At 46.0% G+C, this 15,385-nt stretch overlaps 1 protein-coding gene across 3 annotated transcripts in view; it reads right to left on the bottom strand.

Annotated features, from left to right (window-relative positions):
- LOC119167895 (retinol dehydrogenase 12) overlaps positions 1-15,385 on the bottom strand; it is a 159,527-nt gene that overhangs the window by 25,272 nt on the left and 118,870 nt on the right. The window lies entirely within an intron of this gene.

Below are 15,385 nucleotides of genomic sequence, written 5' to 3'. Positions count from 1 at the left end.
TTAAAAAAAGAAGAAGAATGCAGCTGTGGCTGCTGACGTAACGCTGAAGGAAGCTCAAAGGAAAGAACCTCAAAGGAGGCTCAAAAAGACCGAGCACTGGCAGAACTTGTGATTAGATCGCGAGGCAAGTGAAATAAACGATGAATAACAGCGACATATTTAAGCATAACTTTCGTGATATCAGTAGGACTCATATTTTCACATTGAGTTTAGAAGTAAGAACAAAGAAAAAACGTACGTCCCGCAGCCCGGCGGAAAAGTCTTGAAGGTGTATTGTGGAGTCTATCACTTTTTTGTGCTTAGCCTCATGCTGCGCTTTTTGCTGTCTTCCCTCTCGTTTTCCTTCGGCTTGCGCAGCAAGTCGAGTTTTACTAGTCTGCAAAGAAGTATTAATTTAATGTAGCTGAACGCAGTGCGTCTGTAACGACTATCCGACTCTCCACGCGCGAGTCGTGAACGTGAGTCGGCTACATGCCACAGCGCTAACGTATTTCATGTGGACTTTCCGAGCCGAGCTCGGAGGGATAGTTTGAATCTGCCTTCCAACCACGGAACTGTTACGCCAGGCGTGAGCTGTAATCCGTGGTTTGTAAAAGCTTGCCAGTGGGTATGCGCCGCGGGAATAGGGTGAGCACCACTAAATTTATACAGTGTACAACGTACTCATGGGAATCATATGAATGCGCTGCCGGCAAGGAAGTTAACCAAGGAGGAGAGAAAAACTAAGGAAAGAGGGCGAAGCATAGCATTGTATGGTATAGCAAGGGAGAGGGAAAAGAAGTGATGGTTAAGAGGAGGAGAGGGGAAAGTATTACGCATATAAAGTATGGTGTAGTGGGGGTGGGAAGGGAAATTGTGGATGTGGAGGAGCGGTACCAGCTGGTTTAGGAGGAGAGAAAAAATAAGGAAAAGGTTGAAGCATAGCATTGTATGGTATAGCAAGGGAGAGGGAAAGGAAGTGATGGTTAGGATCAAGAGGGGGAAAAGTATTTGGGAAAGGTAATTGTGGATGTGGAGGAGCGGTACGAGGTTCAGAAGGAGGGAAAAAAAAAGAAGGCGAATTTCGTTAGCTATGCTGTTTTCTTATCTGCGCAACGCTTGTGAGTGACTGTCCCGATTGTTGTGTTTTGTTCCTGCGATTCCCGTCGCCGTACTAATAAGAGGTGGTGGGAGCTTCGCTGTGTGATCCGTGATAAGTGGGGTCGCCAGCCTATAGAGAGCCTCCGAGATCGAAAGGTGCACGGAGACCCTACCACAACGTTTCGTGAATTTCCCGCCAGGGAAAGGGAGGGCGCATGCACCGTGGCACCATGGGAAGGGTGCATTGGTGTGGTCATGGCCTTCATCTTCTGAGAGTGGCATGCCGAAAAGCTACGCACGTAAGAAACGCGCCTTGCGCTGCAGACGCATTTTCCGAAGCCAGACCGATAGGTGAATGTTGTACACAGAAACGAACTATGCTGTCTTTGGTGCAGCTTTTGTGTAAATGTAGTGACATCCCTGCGGTCGCCATGCTGAGGTATTGCGGCAACAAACTGCTTCCATGGCGTGAAGTCCACATATATCAGCGTATCCAAGTCTTTTACATCGACAGGCCCCTGACATCACCACACTGCTGCGCACATGATGCGGCAGTCTGAGTTTCAGCGTCGTCTGAGCTTCTAGCTAGCCCATAAAAAATCTTGTCGCCTTCCTCGAACAAACAGATGGCGCTAAATCTTCGCGTTGGCGTTCAATGCCGCCATCGTAAAAACCTTCACGAAGTGGTCACCCAACAGGCTCTTCCCAAACTGCATACGGCGGACATCGGTTGCGTATAAGACCCTTTGAACAGACAATCTATCTAAGATTCTTCATCATAATCATTCACTGACTGTTTTAATCCACTGCCGAGCGATGGCCTCTCCCAATGATCTCTACCCACCGCACCTAGAATTACATATCTGAGTGCACGCGAAATAGTCTATGGTTAATATTGTTATCACGATGGTCATAATCGAAGCCAGGCATTTTTTGTGGGGTGTGGGTTGCACATTAGCTGATAACCTTGACTATTTTGGGGAAATTACCTATTCCTGAGTAATTATTTCTAAGCGGCCTCCACCACTCTGAAAGACGTAGCAAGACTTGACCAGACAATGCCAGCAGAACCGTTTATTCAGCAGTCTTCCTCGGTTCAGAACACCGACAAGAAAGAATAGAGATGATGACGGTTATGTACAAGTGAGAATGATGAAGCACGATAAATATGCTCACAGTATGTAAATTATGGGATTTCCTAAATACTATTTTATCAATAGTTTCATTTAGAGTTTTGCGATGAATCTTCCCAGTAGTATAATATTGTCATACGGACTACTTCAAGGGGGCGAGCGAACCCTCCCTCCCAGCTCTGAAATCGCGGAACGTTACAAACAACGCTCACGCACGCCGAAGTTCCGCGCCACCGCATTGCTGGTACACGGTGGCAGTGACAAAGATATAAGGCAGATAAAATAAACTCTGTTTATCAAGGCATCAAAAAAGTGAAGCACACTCTCGATGAATTTAACACAGACAGAAACGAAATTGCTAAACTGTGACACGCACCGTGATCGATCAAAACCTTGTCCGCGCTTACGCGAATACATATGCTACAGTCTCTTTTAGTCTCCTTTTCGCTACGCGGTCTTGCACTTTTCTCCCTATCTGATTGGTGACACTTTGCAAGACGCGAATGAACCAGTTGCTGATTGCGCAACACCTGCCCAGTCTTGTTGGTATATCGTAGTACGCCACCTAAAAAAAAGAATCATGACTACCCTCCCCTCTGGATATTGTCTAGATGATGATGACGACGATGATGACAACAGTAAGAACATGTGGCTCACGTTATCCACTGCTGCGCCGCCGTCGACATGGAACAGGTGTGTCAGGTGAGCGTCTCGTTCGGATCCTCAGCCGACGAGCATCAACCAAACCGACGCCAACGTATCCAGCGTTTGAAAAAAGAATCCGGCGCCCACAGTTCGACAAACGGGAACGCATCCGCTCCGGCTGCCGCCGACGATGGCAACAGCCAAGAACTCTTCTGCTGTGAAAGGAGGCCACTGCCGTTCCCAGTTTGTTTGGGTACGCACGAGGGGAAGAAAGATCAACGCGTCGACTTGGCCGACTCCGAGCGAGAGCCGTGGGCGAGTGCGAATGACAGGTGACGGCCGACTCTTCCTGCCACACACAGCCACTCCAGTTGTACTCTCGCCAGGCGTCGTTTTAGTTGGCGCGCCGCTAATGTCATTGGCCTTGAGAGACCCCCCTTGACTCTCGCGAGGACGGTGAGGCTGGACGCTTGCTCTTCCGGTGTATACATACGGCCGCGGTGATTGTTTCCTTTTGCTTGTTTTCGGGGTAAATTTAAGGACAGTATTTGCGAAGGCAGTCTCTCAAAGCTTTTCACTTTTTTTCCTCGTCTTCTTCACTTACTCTTACTTTACACGTGTGTTTCGCGTTCTCAATAACGTTTCCCGTTATTTCTTTTAAAATGGGCTTTCATTGATTTTTTCAGAGGTGCAGTCAGAAATTTTGTGTTAGTGTGTGTGTTTTCCTAACATACAAAACATGTCGTAAGTTCATTTCGGGATGTGGTCTGCAAGTCCCACCACTGCGGCGTACCTCATGGTCACGTTGTATGTTCCCTTGCCACTATCGCCTTCCCCGTCAACATCCCATCGTTACTGCAGTCGACCACTTCACATAATTATAAATTCATTTACCCAGCACCTCAATCACTGTTATAGACGCTGGACGACCGGACCAGACGACGCCAGAGGAACCGTTTATTCCGCCGTGTCCAACTCGTCAAAAAGATATGAAGAAAAAAATTAAGAGGAATAGTGATGGCTATGCAGAAGTGGGAATGATGAAGCACGTCAAACGTGCTTACAATATATTGACATTGGACAACTTACTTTTCTGCGTTAGAGCGCTATATGCATGGTCAGGAGGAGGTGGAAAATTGTGATATTATTTGAGGCCACGAGGGCGCAGAAACAATAGTGTAAAAGCAGTGCTAGCATGTGCTACCTCGAAGGCTCATCGCACATGCGCTAGTTTCTCTACAGGTTTTTGTCAGCACATATATAGATACTAATAATAACCGCTGCGGCATGAATCTCTGCCCAATGTAACCTTTAGGTATTGTGGATGTACTCTGAATGGCAGACGTGCCCCGCTGCAATGGTCTAGTGGCTGAGGTACTCGGCTGCTGACCCGCAGGTCGCGGAATCGAATACCGGCTGCGGCGGCCGCATTTTCGATGGAGGCGAAAGTACAGTAGGTACCTGTGCTCTGATTTGGGTGCACGTTAAAGATCCCCATGTGGTCTAAATTTCCGGAGCCCTCAACTGCGGCGTCTCTCATATTCATATCGTGGTTTTGGGACGTTAAATCCTAGATAATAATTAATTTAAAACTGACGATGGATGGATGGATGGATGGATGGATGGATGGATGGATGGATGGATGGATGGATGGATGGATGGATGGATGGATGGATGGATGGATGGATGGATGGACGGATGGACGGACGGACGGACGGACGGACGGACGGGTGGACGGGTGGGTGGGTGGGTGGGTGGATGGGTGGATGGGTGGATGGGTGGATGGATGGATGGATGGATGGATGGATGGATGGATGGATGGATGGATGGATGTGGCTGTACCCTTTAGATCGGGTGATGGGTAGCGCCACCAAGCCGTAATATTTAATGAACCAAAAACTAGATTTATTTTTTTTCCCTTTAAATAGTGAGGTTGAGGATTCGTACTTTGCAGTGAAGGGTTTAATTTTTACTCGTGCCTTGACTTTAGTTACCGATCAGATAACCTTCTTATAGTTAATTCTACCCGCTTAAAGTCTATTCTGCCCTCCCTGTCTCTAAACCCCAGTGCTTTAAAAAACTCTGCGCCATCATCCTGAACTATAGGGTGAAGCCCTTTACAGAACATTATCAAGTGTTCGGCAGTTTCTTCTTCCTCTCCACACGCACTGCATACCGTGTCTACCCCTTCGTATTTGGCCCGATATGTCTTGGTTCGCAGTACTCCCGTCCTGGCCTCAAACAGTAGAGAACTACCCCGAGTATTATCATAGATCCTTTCCTTGGCAATTTCCTGCTTAAAAGTTCGATAGATCTCTAGCGCGGACTTCTTAATCATGCCCATTCTCCACATATCGGTCTCAGCTTCCGCCACATTCTTCTTAACCGATAATTTTTTTTTATTTGGCCCCCTACTGTTTTCTAAGTATTTACCCGTCAATTTTCTGGTTCGCTTCCTCCATTTTGTATCGACATTCTTCATGTACAAGTAGCTAAATACTTTCCTAGCCCAACGCTCCTCCCCCATTTCTCTCAATCAATTCTCAAATTTCATCTTGCGGCTAGCTTCCCTGCCCTCAAATAATGTCCATCCCATATCGCCTTGTACTCCCTGATTTGGTGTATTCCCGTGAGCTCCTAAGGCAAGCCTACCTATTCCCCGTTGTTTACTTTCTAATCTTGCTCGAACTTCTTATCTCATGCACAAGACCGCATTGCTTAACGTCAGACCATGAACCATGACCCCTTTCCGTATTCCTCTCACATCATGCTTATTGTATTTCCACAGTTCCCTGTTTTTCATCACCGCTGCATTCCTGTTACCTTTAGTCGTCACGTATATTTCGTGTTTCCTTAAGTACTCGGCTTCATTGCTTACCCATAGGCCCAGATATTTGTATTTATCTGTTATCTCTAGCGTGACCTCCTGTATTCTAAGCTCACTACCTTCATTGTCATTAAAAATCATGACTGATGATTTTTCCTTACTGAATCTGAAATCTAACCTATCTCGCTCATTACCGCAGATGTTCATCAATCTCTGCGAATCTTCCTTGCTGTCGGCCATTAGCACTATATCATCTGCGTACATCAATGCTGGTAGTGCCTGTTCCATGAGTTTTCCTTGTTTGACAAAAGAGAGGTTGAAGCCCAGTCCACTTCCCTTTAATTTGGCCTCTAATCCTTGTAGGTACTTCATGAATAATAAGGGTGACATAGGACGCCCCTGCCTAAGCCCCCGTTTTACCTCTGCAGGCTTGGATACCTGTTTTTCCCACTTTATAGCTACCGTGTTACCTTTATAGATATCTTTTAAAAGATTAGTGACTCCATCTTGTACGCCTAGTGTGTCCAGTATCCCCCACAATTCCTCTTGAACCATGCTATCGTACGCTCCCTTGATATCCAAAAATGCTAGCCACAGGAGCCTGTGTTCCTTTTCTGCTATTTCGATGCACTGCGTCAGTGAGAACAGATTGTCTTCCAACCTCCCGATTTGGGTGCACGTTAAAGAACCCCAGGTGGTCTAAATTTCCGGAGCCCTCCACTACGGCGTCTCTCATAATCATATAGTGGTTTTGGGACGTTAAACCCCACATATCAATCAATCAATCCAACCTCCCGTGTTTCCGAAACTCATTCTGCAGTTCCCCCAGCCACCCTTCATCCTCTATCCATGCCTGCAGTCTTTCCTTTATAGTATGCATCGCCAGCCTGTAGACCACTTATGTCACTGTTTAGGACGGTAGTTGTTTATGTCAGCTTTGTCCCCCTTTTTTTATAGATCATGCTCATCCTGCTAAGTTTCCATCTATCGGGGACTTCACCATCGATTATTATTTTGCTCACTACCTCTCTCAAAGCCTGCTTAGACTTCGGACCTAATGTCTTTATCAGCCTAATTGGAATGCCATCTGGGCCTGTTGATGTACTACTAGGAACCCCCTTCTCAGCCCTTTCCCACTCTCGTTGCGAAAATGGAGCCATTGTGCCACTTTATTCATCCTTGTCTATTGTTGTGCATAAAGCACTTCTTTGTTGAAATTTTTTGTCACCCTAGTTCTTATATAGTCAAGAGCTTCGTCCCCTTCTAGCCTAGCTCCTTGAGCTGTAGTTATAAACCTCTGCTCTAGGCTCGTCTCATTTCTTAGGGAGTTTAGATGGTTCCAAAATTTCGCAGCTGCCTTTCTGTCTTTTTTATGTACTTTTGCCAGCCACTTAGCTCCCTTTCTTCTAATTTTTTCATTGATCAGAAGGGATGCATCCCTTCTACAGCTTAGAAAGATTTCCCACTTTCTTTCAACATCATCTGTCGGTTCACCCCGCTGCTTTCAAGAATTGTCGAAGGGTTGGTCACGCAAACACGTCGCTAGGCTGACGTCACAATGACGTCACCTATCGCCAACATTTGTAGAGTCAAACGACGACGCCACGACACGACCTCGTCTCTTCGACAATGGAGGGCTGATCACGGAGGCTGTTTAAAAACAGGTGAGGTGAAGAAAGCTCGATCACAGTGCCTCCGATCTTGGGGGTCAGTGCAAAACTACGTCAGGTGCAGAAAGCTCTCGGAGAGGGCCGGCGCAGGATCGGCACATCGGCTGAGAAGTGGCTTTTACCTCCGAATTTGGGGCGTATCCAGAATTTTTTGGGAGGGTGGGTGGTTCAACCATGCTTTACGTATGTTCGTGCGCACGTTTTTTATGTGCACGTGCTTATAAGTGCAAGTAAATTTGAAAATTTTCACGGGAAATCGTCGAACCCTTGGCTACGCCCCTGCTTGGAAACGTCTTGAAAGAATGTATATCTCTTTGAATTTTTGCTATGTTATGCGAGCAAGTTCACATGAGCACACATACACAGGAATGCAACGCGTATGTGTGTGTGTGTGTTTGTGTGTGACGTGCTCGTAGTATTTATTGTCCAGGCCATCGGAATACAAGCACTATAGTTCCTGTTTGTAGACACTGTACATCTCTCGCAGCACAGTGGGCCAATAAGTGCTCCTCTTCGGAATGCGAGGTCAGGGTTTTCATTATCTAAATCTACACGCACATCTGCAAGGTAATCTACTTTCATGAAGCTTCTCCCTACGCTGGAACGTTACTCGGCGCTCTGCAACATCACCTGTACAAGCTGCGGAACGCAGTAACGATAAATGCATCAGAAGGAAGAAGTGGGCCTCTGGCATTGGTCGATATATTGACATGACCTGCCAATCATTAGTAGCAGCCTGCCTTGACAGTGCAATGGTTGCAATGCTCGGCTGCAGAGCCAAAAGTCTAGGGTTCGACCCCCGCCGTGGTAGTCATTTTTTTGATAGAGACGAAATGGTAAACGCCTTAGTCATCTTAGACATCTCAGTTTAAACCAAGTAGAAATGGACATAGGCTAGGCATGTTCATCTAGACAAGGTAACCGCTGGCCGCTAAGCGTAACGGAATAGATATTCCAAGAGAAGGAAAACGCGCGAAGCTGGGTGAATGAGACTAAGAAGTTTGTGAGGACCACGTGGTCACAGCAAGTACACGAGTAGGTCGTTTCGCGAAACGTGGGAGAGGCCTTTCCCCGGCAGAAGGTTAAGTCAGGCTGCTGCGGCTGCAGCTGATGACAATGACGATGATGATGATCAAATTATAGAAACCCGCGTGCTGTGTGTCATATGCGCGCGTTAAAGACTGCCAGATAGTCGAAAGTTTCCAAGACGTTCCACTGCTGTGTGCCTCATAATAGCATGATTTCGCGACACGTAAAGACCTAGACAATTTATCACAAGGCGCGGGAAACAACTATTGTTCTCCCCGCACAAGTTTCTCGGTGAAGATTGCGGTTGCGCAAGCTGCGGTGCCAACGACTGCTTTGTCTTTGGAGCTACGTTTCCAATAAGAATAATTCGTATTTGCGTACCAAAACCGAGATGGGAACGCCGTAAAGGAGGGCGCCTGGAATTTCGCCTATTTGTGTTATTTAACGCCTAAACCTGAGTACACGGGACGGTGATGTTGCCAACGTTTCACGTATATTAGAACCGTGCCCATAAGCGTAGAAACGCTGATTAATTGATTGATTGATTGATTGATTGATTGAATGATTTGTGGGGTTTAACGTCCCAAAACCACCATCTGATTATGAGAGACACCGTAGTGGAGGGCTCCGGAAATTTTGACCACCTGGGGTTCTTTAACGTGCACCCAAATCTGAGTACACGGGCCTAGAACAGTGCCGCCTCCATCGGAAATGCAGCCGCCACAGCCGGGATTTGATCCCGTGACCTGCGGGTCAGCAGCCGAGTACCTTAGCCACTAGACCACCGTGGCGGGGCTGGCGTAGAAACGCGAGTGGTTATATTCGGCGACATTATTGCTGACGCTGCAAAAAAAAAACCGAAAATGCGTACTGTTTTTAGTTGTTTGTGAAAGACATGCAACTTCCTATACTCGCTCGCTCCAACGACTCCAACCGGTCAATCACATGGCACAGACCGTACCTGTTACCCGTGAACTACCCATGCCACCTAGATAATTTCAGGCATGCTCACTGTGTCTGCCTCTGGCTCTGACGTCACTGCATTTAGACCGGCGTGTTTCGCTGCACAGACGCGCCTACGCTTGATCTCGTCGCTCGAGAGACATGGACTGCCAAACCCGACGAACGTTGTCGTGGCGCACTGGTGTTCTTGTCGGCGACTCCAGAAGACCGTCTTTTCCTGTGTCCGTAAACTGCAGCGCGGATATGCGATGCGTTTTGTGCACTGGCTACTCGCAATCTGTATACGGCTGAACGGATTCTGAGTGGCGAATTGTCGTGGCAAAGGGACCGAAGTTGTGAGTGTTCTCGTTTCCCAAGGACAACTGAAGAACGGAATGGGAGCGTGTGGTTCATCAAGCTGACGTTGACATTCGCTTTTTTCGTGACCCGAAGGTACGTGTGTCCGTACTACATATTATAACAATATTTCTAAGTCGTTTCAATGACCTCGTCTCCACCGTGTCCCCTTCTTGCTCTAAAATAAAGGTGTTATGCGTGCTTCTGACTTGTTGGCGTAAGCCCTGGCATTAAAATACTCAACTCGCATGGCAGTTCCTCTTTAGAACAGGCATTTTTTCCTTCAGAATCGGTAAACATTTTGCTATTGGCGATTAGCGTCGCGGACTTGTTAAAACACTGCAGCCCTAATTAGTGAAAACACGTTTGCATTCGACCACTTGAAAAAAAAAGCAACGAAAACGACACTTCAAACGCCGGGGCAGCCATCCATACAAATCCTCTATAATAAGTATGTACCATAGTGGTGAGGAACCTAATTAAACCATATCACCCAGAATCAGCAGCGAAGTAAGGGAACAAATATTTAAATTAATGAACACCTTCAACCGAGAGCTAGTTTCACGTTCTCCTCTCAAGAGAAACTAAATAACAGAACCATGTACCAATCCTTAGTTTGCATATAGACCAACCGAGTCGCGAAATAGGCGGTGCATAGCAGTCCACATAACTTTTGCTGTGGCTCGTGGAACTTACGTTACCGGGGTTTCGCGTTAAGCTCCTCATTGCCACACATGCCTGCATGGGCGAACGCTTTTGTTAGCTTTTGTACGAATAGCTCTATGGGTAGTAAGCTTAACAAGTAAGTTGATATCCAGTATTCTACAGAAGCGTGTTTTCTGAGGTGAACTATATAGTGAGACGAAAAGTGTTGGTGATCAAAAGTTGGGCTCACGAAGTGAACTTGGATCTAAGTGAAACGTAAACTACGAAATTCGTTATAGTTAAAGATAAAAAATGCATCGCCTGCGTGCGAATGCCAGAACTTTCTCGCTTAATACCAGCATGAGAATATGTTGCCTGATTCTGGTTTGTCGTCGTTGTAGCTGTTGCTGCTGCTGTCTTTGGGCAATGCTGGATTGTTACAATCTTCCTTTTTGCTGCTGCTGTCGCTGTTGCTAAGCTAATGCCGGCTTGTGGCCGTTTTCGTTGTTGGTAAAGAAGTACTGGTGCAGCTTTCGAGGCATAGCAAAAGGGTCATTTGCTTCTTTTATTGCCATGTAGGGATAAGGCTTTGCTACACTCTGAAGCCAGGAAAAACGTGCAACTTATCTTAGTTTGATTTTAAAGTTTATGAAGTTTCCGTCGACCAGCATCAGCAAGGCAACCCCACGGCAATGGAAATAATCATGACAATTCACCATTGCTGTGTACCACACTATATAGCCGACGCATTAAAGAACCCCAGGTGGTCAAAATTTCCGCAGCCTTCTACTACGGTGTCTTTCATAATCATATGGTGGTTTTTGGACGTTAAACCCCACATATCCATCAATTATAGCCGACGCCGTTTGCCGTGTTTATCAACGCAGATGCAGCCGAAATGTTAGATGTCCATTCACACTTCATCTTTTACGTGCAACAGTTAACCAACAGCAAATTGCAGAACGCTGTAAGGACGTCGATAATTGCTGTCTTCACGTGTCTTGGATCTTTTTCTTTCATCAAGTGGTCGCACTTGGGCCTACGTCGCACTGCGTTCACAAGTCATTGTGCACACCACGCACTCGATATCGATACACAACGGGGTTTCTCGCATGCTCAGTACGTTGTTTCTTTATTCTCTTTGCTCCCACTTTTCTAACCGCTTCCAGGACAAAAGTAATCGCATAGCCCGGATAACTGCTTTGGGTGTGTTTGAGGTGGCTGTGCCTTGTGCCGTGGCTATGCTACTGAGACGTAGAGTATATATGCACACGCCTTGAAAGGAGACCATTTAGGGTCAAGTCACAGTTTCGTTTTCAACGTCTTTAATTTGGATGATACCGGCGTAATTCAACTCGAACGTGCATGTCAGAACCAAGACTATTTTTGGAGACGATTGTTCGATTTGTGGGGTTTAACGTCCCAAAACCACGATTTGATTATGAGAGACGCCGTAGTGGAGGGCTCCGGAAATTTCAACCACCTGGGTTTCTTTAACGGGCGCCCAAATCAGAGCACACGGACCTACAACATTTCCGCCTCCATCAGAAATGCAGCTGCCGCAGCCGTGATTCGATCCCGCGACTTGCGGCTTAGCAGCCGAGTACCTTAGCCACTACACCACGGCGGCGGGGCTATTTTTAGAGACGAGACTGGTTACGATGTAACCTTAGAGAAAAGTACTGATGTCGCACTTAAATCCGTGAGTGTTACAAGCACAAGCATAAAAGAAAGAAAGAAAACAAGAAGGAAAGAAAGAAAGAAAGGAGGGACACATGAACACACACACACAGAGGGTGGGAGGGAGAGAGGGAGGGAGAGAGAGATTGTTCGCTACAGTCGAAGAAACCCTTCTTTCAGTTCGCCGACATTTACGTGTTTGCATTAACCCAAACGAATACGGCTTATGAAGACTTCGAGCCCATTCGCTATTCAACTTATGTAGTATACTTCGTCTTCTTACACAATATTTTAACATTGTCCTATTTTACCTAATTAGGTGTTCAATGTTTTTTTAAGTTAGAGCTCGAGAAATGTTGTTTTTGATGATTCCTGAGGAATGTGGTCCAACGAGATGCTGTTTAATTTCTGTAATGTACTGGTATATGAAAAGTACACATTTTTTAAAACTTCCGCTAGGCATCCTGCGCATTTATAGAAGCGATGCTGCTTCCCCACCTGTCCTTCAATCACCTGTCCTTTCATCTGTATTCACCACTGAACCTGATGCTCCTCTACCTGTACCCCCACCCCCTGTCCAGGATGTTATGTCAGCAATCGATTTCAGCGAGGAAGGAATAATAGCCATAATTGAAAAGCTTAAACTTTCATCGGCATCTGGGGCAGATAATATCAATCCGAAAGTGTTAAAAAAAAACAAAGAACATCTGCGCAGCCTATCTCAGATTAATCTTCACGCAGTCTCTTTCTTCCGATAGCATCCCTCTCGCCTGGAAAGAAGCGCAGATCGTTCCAATTTATAAATCGGGCATCAAAACATCTCCTCTTGACTACCGACCGATTTCCCTGACCAGTGTACCCTGCAAAATAATGGAGCACGTCATCTACACACATATCATGCAGTTTCTTGACACCAACAACTTTTTTCACACATCTCAACATGGATTCCGCAAGGGCCTCTCATGTGAAACGCAACTTGCCATCCATGACTTACATACCAACCTCGATACTAACAAACAGGTCGATGCCATAATTCTTGATTATGCAAAAGCATTTGATAAGTTACCCCACCAACGGTTATTACTTAAACTCTCACAGTTGAACTTGCATCCCAACATTTTTCATTGGATGAATGAATTCCTTACTAGCCGATCACAGTCGGTACATGTCAATAATTCCATTTCTGGCCCCCTCCCTGTAACATCTGGCGTCCCGCAAGGTAGCGTCTTGGGTCCACTGCTATTTCTTATTTATATTAATTACCTCCCTCTACATGTTGCCTCTCAAATCCGAATGTTCGCAGACGATTGCGTAATCTACCGTCCAATCACTAACAATGCCGATCACTCTCTTTTACAAGACGACCTTAACAATGTTCAAGATTGGTGCAACGAATGGTTGATGACCCTGAACCCCAACAAATGCAAGGTAATAAGTTTTACTCGCCGCCTACAGCCATTATGCACACTCTACACTATTGCTACCACTTCATTAGAAAGAGTAGGTACAATTTAAGTACCTTGGTATCACCCTTTCACATAACTTAAATTGGTCACCTCATATAACACGCGTTACGGCCTCTGCCAACCAAACCCTTGGATTCCTAAAACGCCATCTCCGCCATGCACCACGTCATGTAAAACTTCTAGCATATAAGTCACTCGTACTCCCGAAGCTAGAATACGCTTCTCCCATTTGGTCACCTCATCAAACATACCTTATCAAAGCCCTAGAAACCATTCAGAACCGCGCAGTAAGGTTCATTCAATCATCTTATTCTTAATATACCAGCGTATCACAACTAAAAATTCAGTCTGACTTGAACACGTTATCGTCCCGGCGCCGCATCGATTCAATAATCCTTTTTCACAAGTTTTTTTACAGCTCACTTCATCATGTCCCATATATTCTGGCCACGCCAACGCGCACATCTCTGCGCACAGGGCACCATTTACAAGTTATTCGTCCCCGCAGCCACACTATAGTATACGACTTTTTCTGAATCTTTCTTTTGTCGATCATCAGCTGACTGGAACGGCCTGCCCCGCGATATCGTCGAAACTATCTGCTTATCCTCATTTTCCGAAAAAATAAAACTTAGTATGTCTCAGTAAGTGTATTGTGGCCACTATACTGTACGTGCATTGTAGTCACGATCTTGTAAACGTATGTAACCACTGTTTTGTATGTAGCCACTATTATGTTAACCCCACGCCTTATGTAATAAAACCTCCGTGCGAGGTCTTTAAGGAAAATAAGGTGAAGTGAAGTGAATCAATCAATCAATCAATGTTGACTCGCGCAAACACACTAAGACGTTGAGTGTCTTGTCCCTCACAATTGTTCGAGTGTAATTCCGCACATCTCAAGACGTTTACGACGCGTACATGACCTGTTCTTCTCAGATATGGCTCCCGAAGAGCCTTCAGGCGGATCATAATTACACCGTGTTCATCGATCGGCAGCATGAGCTTTAAACTGCCTCCAGCTTATATTGCCTCTCTTCGCTAAGTGTAGCCACTCGCTGTATAGGACCAGAGGTAACCGTCTAGACGTGCCCGATCGATAGGACGTCGGAGTGGCAACAATGTGACTCGAGTCCGTGCTCTGCATTCGCGTCTGCAAACGCCGAGTGGGAAAGAAACGGGACATCTACATGGTCAACGGTGAAATACAATATAAATACCACATTGTGCGGACGGTGAGCAAAATAGAATGCAGCCGGCAAAGACTAAATATAGACTCCAAATTCAATGACAATTGAGACTCAGAGAATGGTTTCTTTCTGGCTTTCGCCACCTTTCCAAAAGGCCATATCACTTCCTCTTTTATTTTTATTTTTCATTTTTAAAGAACGTGTACAACGTCAGCACTAAGCTTCGAGCCTATCAGGATAGAGAAGTCTCAAAAAGAGAATTTTGCCTCCAAGAGAATCCGTGCCTCACGCAACCCTTTAAGACGACACATACGTTTGCGGAAATGAGAAAAAATAAATAACAAGGAACTTCCAGTCTGTTACATCACGCCAACATATTAGAAGCGGGGGTGGCAGTTCTTACGCGAATTACGTCACCACAGTGGCTAGCTTCCTCCCCCCCCTTTTTTTTTTTATCGCAAAGTCGATATTCGTACGCGCTCCACCACTCTTATCTCACGCCACTCGTGTCACGACAAACTCTCCGATCGAGATAAGCATGTCGCTTCCTTATTCTCGTTTTCTTTTTTTTCTTTTTTGACCATTTATTTTCTCTAACATACGCCGCAAGCGAGGTGCCGTAATGTCCACTAGCTGCCTTCACAAGTACTGACTGCCCCCCCCCTTTTTTTTTAATTTACCGCTCGCATCATAAAGCCGTTGAAACGGCGATCGCCGCTTC

The sequence above is a fragment of the Rhipicephalus microplus genome, chromosome 6 (assembly GCF_043290135.1).
Source record: "Rhipicephalus microplus isolate Deutch F79 chromosome 6, USDA_Rmic, whole genome shotgun sequence".
Classification (NCBI taxonomy): domain Eukaryota; kingdom Metazoa; phylum Arthropoda; class Arachnida; order Ixodida; family Ixodidae; genus Rhipicephalus; species Rhipicephalus microplus.
The sequence above is the reverse complement of the archived record's forward strand: the minus strand, read 5'-3'. Positions and strand labels throughout refer to the sequence as shown.